Source organism: Falco punctatus (assembly GCF_963210335.1).
Source record: "Falco punctatus genome assembly, chromosome: 7".
In the NCBI taxonomy this organism is placed as follows: domain Eukaryota; kingdom Metazoa; phylum Chordata; class Aves; order Falconiformes; family Falconidae; genus Falco; species Falco punctatus.
In genome coordinates, this window is record NC_137587.1 from 49,331,954 (window position 1) to 49,338,691 (window position 6,738).

Genomic DNA, 6,738 nt, shown 5'->3' on the forward strand with positions numbered 1-6,738 from the left:
CTAACTGATTGCCACCCATGGCCCTGATTTCCAGCCTGCTCCTGCACACACCTGCTGTTAAAGCCAGATCATACTTTGCCACAGAAGTTATAAAGTCTTTTTGTTGTTTTTAACACAGGAAAACTAGTTTAGGAAAGATAACATACTGAGGTCTTAAATGTTCAGGTTTAGTGCCCACCCCAGTGTATTCCCTATGATGTATTGAAAGGCAGCTAAGAGAAGTGTCAGGTTTTCTTCAGACCAACTGCCCTTTCTGTTGCTATTAGCCTACGTAAACTTCTGTGGAAGCAATCTGAATCCCTTGAGAATCTGGCTTCCTCCACCACTTTACACACTAGCTGAGCACTGAGCAACAGCCAGCAAGCAAAGCAGTGCATAAGGACCACTTCTGCGCACATGCTGTCACTGCAGCTGAGCCTCCTTCTGTTCCCCACCTGGAGGTTGCTGCAGAGTCTCTCCCTGTGCACGCATGTGGACTTGCAACAATGACAGTGGGGCTACTCAATGCATGCAAGACAGTGGGACACCCGACTCTGGTTATCTCCAGCTGACAATATTAGTTCTTGATTCTGAGTTGCAGTGAGGGGGTTGAGACATCTAGAGGGCTGGGTTTCCAGTGACCTGTTCCAGTTTTTTTATTTTTTCCATCTTAAATAATGGTCTCTCTTTTTCCTGTTTCATATAGAGGGTAAAGAAGTTAACGTTAATGAAGACAAACAGAATGATACTTATGAATATATGAATTATGAAAAAGAATTAATTTTGCAGTCAATATTAATTGAATGAGTATCATAAATATAGATAATATACATACCTGAATAATTTAGAAATGCTTATCATTGTCATTGGTAACAATCAAGGTGTTTGTCTATGAATATTCATATAGTATCATTAGGACATAATGCTGAATAATTAACATGTTGAACTATGAATGTTAATGATGGAATTTAATTCTTAATTTCTAAGGCCTTTGTAAATGTGTTATTAGCCTTGAAATGTCATCGTATCCATAGTGCTTAATCTGACAATACCCATTTTTATTTATGCAATTTAATGTTGGTTATAAGGTAGATATTTCCAGTGGTTTTTATTGTCATTTACTAAAAGCCTAAAGTACAGAGATGATTCAATGCTGACTTTTGAAATGTATAAATTACAAATAATATTTCTATAAGGTAAAGTTCCTGTAACATGTTCAAAAATATGTATATAATTGCATTTTCTTTGCAATTCTACCCACTTTAGGTAAGTCTAATGTGGTCTTTTCTCAGCTCTGTATCACAAAGAATAATGATGTATTAACTTTGTCCATTTTTTTAACTGTTTGTAATGAGCCACTGAGTTTGTTTAGTTTGCAGAAAAGGAGGCTGAGGGGCGACCCCATTGCTCTCATTGCTCTCTGCAGCTGCCTGAGGAGGGGACATGGAGAGGGAAGCGCTGAGCTCTTCTCCCTGGGATCCAGGGACAGGACGCCTGGGAATGGCTCAAAGCTGTGCCAGAGGAGGGCAGACTGGGCATCAGGAAGCATTTCTTTACCAAGAGAGTGGTCAAACCCTGGAACAGGCTCCTCGGATAGGTGGCCGATGTCCCAATCCTGTCAATGTTGAAGAGGCATTTGGAAAATGCCCTTAGTAACAAGCTTTAACTTTTGGTCAGCCCTGAAGTGGTCAGGGAGTGGGACTAATGATGGTTGTAGGTCCCCTCCTGCTGAAATACTCCTGTTCTATTCTGTTCTGTTCTGTTCTGTTTTACCAATGTAACACTTTCTGTCAACATGGGGAGACAAGTGGGTGTTGTTTACATGGACTTCAGCAAAAGTCACCATTCTTTCATTCAAGCACCATTTCCCACAGCCTGGACAAACTGGCAAGACATGGGTTGGATGGTTAGTCTCCATGATGGGTAGGGAATTGTCTAACAGTCCACACCCAGACCATAGTAATCAATGGTTTTTACTCAGGTTGGCAGCCTATCACAAGTGGGGTCACCCAGGTTTTGATACTGGGCTCCACGCTGTTCAACATTTTCATAAATGACCCGGTTGATGGGATTGAAAGCAGTCTCGCCAAGTTTGCTGACGCTGAACTGGGTGGTGAGGTGGACGTGTCAGAAAGGAGAGCCATTTCACAGAGAGACCTGGACAGGCTGGAAGAGTGAGCTAGCAAGAACAGTATGACGTTTAACAAAGGCAGGTGCAAAGTCCTGCACCTGGGATGGAATAACCCAAAAAAACAGCACAGGCTAGGATCTGTGTGCCTGGGGAACAGCGTTGCTGAAAGGGACCTGGTGGGCACCAAGCTGAACATGCGTCAGCAGGGTGCTGCTGCAGCAAAGGCGGCAAGTCAGAGACTGCACTGTATCTGCAGGGGCATTACTGTAATCATCCTATCCCGCTCAGTGCTTGTCACGCCGTACCTGCAGTATTGTGTCCAGTTCTGGTCTCCAAAATTTAAAAAAGACACAAACAGACTGGAGAGTTCAAAGGACATGAAGATGACCAAAGGGCTGGAGAACCTGCCCTATGAGGAAAGACTGAATAAGCAGAGGTAAAGGCTTGGGGGGAACCTCATCAGAACACTCCAGTATATAAAAGGTGGCTCCAAAGAAGATAGAGTCTCTCTCTTCACAAGGAGCCCCCTGGAGAAGGCAAGGGGTGATGGATACAAGTTGCACCAGGAAGGTTTTCATCTCAATATAAGAGAAAATTTTTTTACAGTCAGAATAATCGTTCAATGGAACAACCTCCCCAGGGATGTGGTGGAGTCCCTGTCACTGGACGTTTTCAACATGCAGCTATACAGGGTGCTAGAAAATCCTATCTAAACTCCCTTTCTCATGAAAGGTTGAAGCAGATGGTCTTCTGAGGTCCCTTCCAACCTGGGCTGCTCTGTGATCCTATGAACTGAAAACTGTTCAAATCTTGAATGCCTTCCCTGTTTTGCCAGCAAAATGATAATGAAGCTTAAGGAGACCTAAAGCTGAAAGCAGGGCACAGAGATCCCAAGGGCCATGGTTTCTTCACACTGTGATTCTTTTCCATAATGTAGTATTTTCATAACCCTCTTAACTCCTCTTGCTAGTAGAAGTTAAACTATTAAAGACAACTGGACCTTCTTAGCACTGATAAATGTGCTAATGAATGTATTTCAACCATATAGTAATTTGGGGCTTGCCTCTTTAATGGACTGAATTATTATTTCCATTAACTGTCTAGAGAAAAGGAAACAGTAGTGATACCATTTCCTTTGAAGTAAGAGTTTTAGACAGCATAACTTTTGGAATATCTAGAGTGTTCTGGAAGTTTGACTTCTACCTATGATAAACATATATAAAAAAGCATGAGTCACAGCAATCTGCTCTTTGGTTTTATGTATTTGAGAGCAGAAAAAATGGATTCATATGAGTAGGTTAAGCCAAAACAGAAGTAAGTCAGGGCAGGCAGCCAGAAGTTGATGCATTTGTCATCTGGCACAACAGTCCAAAGCTGAAGTACTCCTGCATTTGGGGGGGGGGGGGGGGGGGGGGGCGGCGAATCATGTATCTTCCTGAAGTTCAACAATTTCAAGCTGAGAAGCTGTTTCTCCAGTGAGAAGTGAGAGCATCACATTATTTGCTTCAATGATGAAAGGTTACCCAGAAATCTAATTAGAGATATTTTCAGCAAAGATCTTGAAATAATTCAAGAGAAGAGATGTTGGCTTGTCCCCCTGCTGTGCCTTTCAACATCCTTATTTGACTTTGAAGGACTTGTAGAAGTTCTTTCTGCAGTCATCCTTGAAACAACCAGTGTTCATTTTCAAACACAAACACAGTTTTCACATGTCGAGCAACAGCTTTAACACTATTTGCAGCTCCATATTAAATTCACCCAAACGAAAGAAGACATAACCCAGAAATATACTGTCTAAAATACATGATGGTTGTTTGTTACTTCAGAGTATTTTGTGTTTGTCTTTAATGAATAGTTTTATGCATTTAACAGTTGGTTTGGTTTTTTTTTTAATAAGTAATTTACTTCATGAGAGTTGTTATACAACAAGCAGTGAAACACCATAGGAGCTCTTTGATAAGGTTTTCAGATTGTCTGTACATGCATATAGATATACCTGACAATTTCCTGAGCAATTTTTATAATGCAGTCTATACTCAGCTGTTTCCATACAGCTCACAATCTAACAGTGCAGTCAAATATCCAAAATTCATGAAACATGACAGCTCTACAAAATTCCACATCTTCTTTCCTGCATTTTCACAAAAACTCAGACACAGTGCAACCCCCAGCCATGAGCATCCCTGAGGCATGCTTTGGTGGTCCTTCTGGAGTTCTGAGGATTTCCTCAGGTGCCCATGTGTTAGAAGAAGGGTTCACCGGAGTCAAGAAGACACTCAATATGAGTTATGCATCTTGCATAACACTACTTATATAGAACTGATACACATGCATATTCGTAAAGCAGAAATATAATCGGTTAGTAGTCTCTAAACGCGTGCGGTTCTCACACCCCTAATTATCATGACTGGTATTCTAATACCAGGCCTGGATTGTGCAGATCTTCAGAGATTCTAAAGCCATGCTTCTGCAGCCGTTCTTCTGCAATTCTCCCTTTTTCCTTTTGCACAAGCCAGGCCTGATTGGTTATGTTAAAAACTACTCTCTTTAAACAAGAAAAAACACAGCTAAAAACTAAAAGCATTACAATAATGATTATAACAAAGCACCCAATCTTCTGAAGACAAACTATCTCCAGATGAAATCAGAGACTGCTTCTCATTCATTCACAGACTGTTGGAGCAAGAAATCAAAACCTGCTGGAGTTGCCAGTGTGAGGGCCCCACAAGCACTCCTCCTAGCCCAGACTGCTGAGTCCAAGGTTGGTTTCATCACTGACAAGAGTTGTGCAGAAAGCAAAAGCTGTCTCCCTTCCCTTGAGAGCTTCTCTTAAGCAGACACTGAGCAGAAGCAGTCCATACAATTAATCTGGCTAAAAGTAGGTGGGAAGTGCTCTCAGGTGTCACATTGATTGGCAGCAATTCATCCCACTACCTTCTGTGAGGTGAGCAAAACTGCAGACACCCAGTCAGAGGCTGCAGCCATATGCCTGCACCAAAAAAAGCATCAACTCTAATGGATACACTGCAACAAAACCCAGGGTGTCTTATATCCACACCTTCCTCTGTTCTGCTTTCCCTTTTCCCTACTTGCACGCTTACCATTTTGAGCAATGCCAGCACTGTCTTTCACCAGCAACACACAGCACCTTTCAGTAGGACAGAAATACTAGTCTTGAGCAGCGAAAGGGGCTTCACTCACCATCATGTGCAAATTGCAATGCCTTACTACCAGCTCAGAGGACAGTGGTAATTTGATTCAGATTGTGAGACTGGGTTTGGCATGTTTCCATGACTGCTCACCTGTACAGTTTATGGAAGCATGCATGACAACATCCAAGAGAAAAAAGGTACAAAAAAAAATCTCTTCTTTGGTACCTTCCTCTTTTCCGGTTTGCAAGGCAGTTCACACGGGAAAAGCAGAGCACTCTACCAGTTGTTACACTGTTGACTGCTCTGCTTACTGCAGGCTTAGTCTGCAGCCCCAGTGGTTACCCCAGCTAGCTGTTGGCTGTGCAAACCTGCCCAGGCACTTGAGGTCTACAGGGAATTAGAAGGGCTTATTAGGCAGTGTTTTGAGGTCATTGGTAGCATGGTGGTAGATACCAGCTGGGAAGTATCCACCTAACTAGGCAAACCTGGGACAAGTGCAGGCAACCACTCAGACAGAGTTTCTCATCGGGGAAGCTGCTGTCCATGTGGAGGGCTGTGAATCCTGTTCCCCACACCCCAGGTTGGAGGAGCGTGCAGGCTCCGCCTGTGCAGAGTATGCTCTGGTGTGGTAACCCAGGAACTGCAGGAGGGAGCCAGCAGGTTACACTATATTAGGAAGGGGGAACAAAACATGGATAAAACATGTATTTGAGGCTGAATTTGGTTTACCTGGCCAGGTTTTGGTAGTGGGGGGACTACAGGGGTGAATCCTGTGAGAAGATACCAGAATCTTCCCCCATATCAGGCAAAGCCACTTCCAAGATGGACCTGCCACAACCCAAAGCTGAGCCCATCAGTGACTGTAGTAGTGCCTCTGTGAAAATGTATTTAAGAAGGGGGAAAACTGCTGCACAACAGCAGCCAGAAGAAGTGAGAACATGTGACAGGAACAACTCTGCAGACACCCAGGCCAGTGCAGGAGGAGGGATGTCCGGGTGCTGGAACAGAGCAACCTGGCAACCCGTGGGGAAGCCCATGGTGAAGCAGGCTGTGCCCCGAGCCCACGGGGGAGGAGATATCCTGTCCACAGCCCTGCAGGACCCCACGCTGGAGCAGAGGGATGCCAGAAGGAGGCTGTGACCCATGGGCAGCCCACACTGGGGCAGCTCCTGGCAGGACCCACGGACTTGTGGAGAGGAGCCCGGGCTGGGGCTGGGCTACTGGCAGGGCTTGTGGCCCCATGAGTGACCCACACTGTAACAGCCCATTCCTGAAGGATGGCACCCCATGGAACAGACCCATCCTGGAGCAGTTTGTGAAGAATTGCAGCCCATGGGAAGAACTCACACTGGAGAATTTCATGGAGGACTGTTTCCTGTGGGAAGGATCCCATGCTGGAGCAGGGAAAAAAAGAGCATGAGGAGTCCTCCCCCTGAGGAAGAAGGAGCAGCAGAGACAATGTGTGATGAACTGTGT

General features: G+C 44.4%; 1 long non-coding RNA gene across 3 annotated transcripts in view; it reads right to left on the bottom strand.

Moving 5' to 3' along the window:
- The window catches only part of LOC308067642, a 52,987-nt gene extending 48,275 nt beyond the window's left edge, over positions 1–4,712 (bottom strand). For all 3 annotated transcript variants that reach the window (XR_013929683.1, XR_013929684.1, XR_013929685.1), the window contains exon 1: positions 52–4,712. This is a non-coding gene — a long non-coding RNA (uncharacterized lncRNA). The remainder of the gene's footprint in view (positions 1–51) is intronic.
- Positions 4,713–6,738: the final 2,026 nt, after the last annotated feature.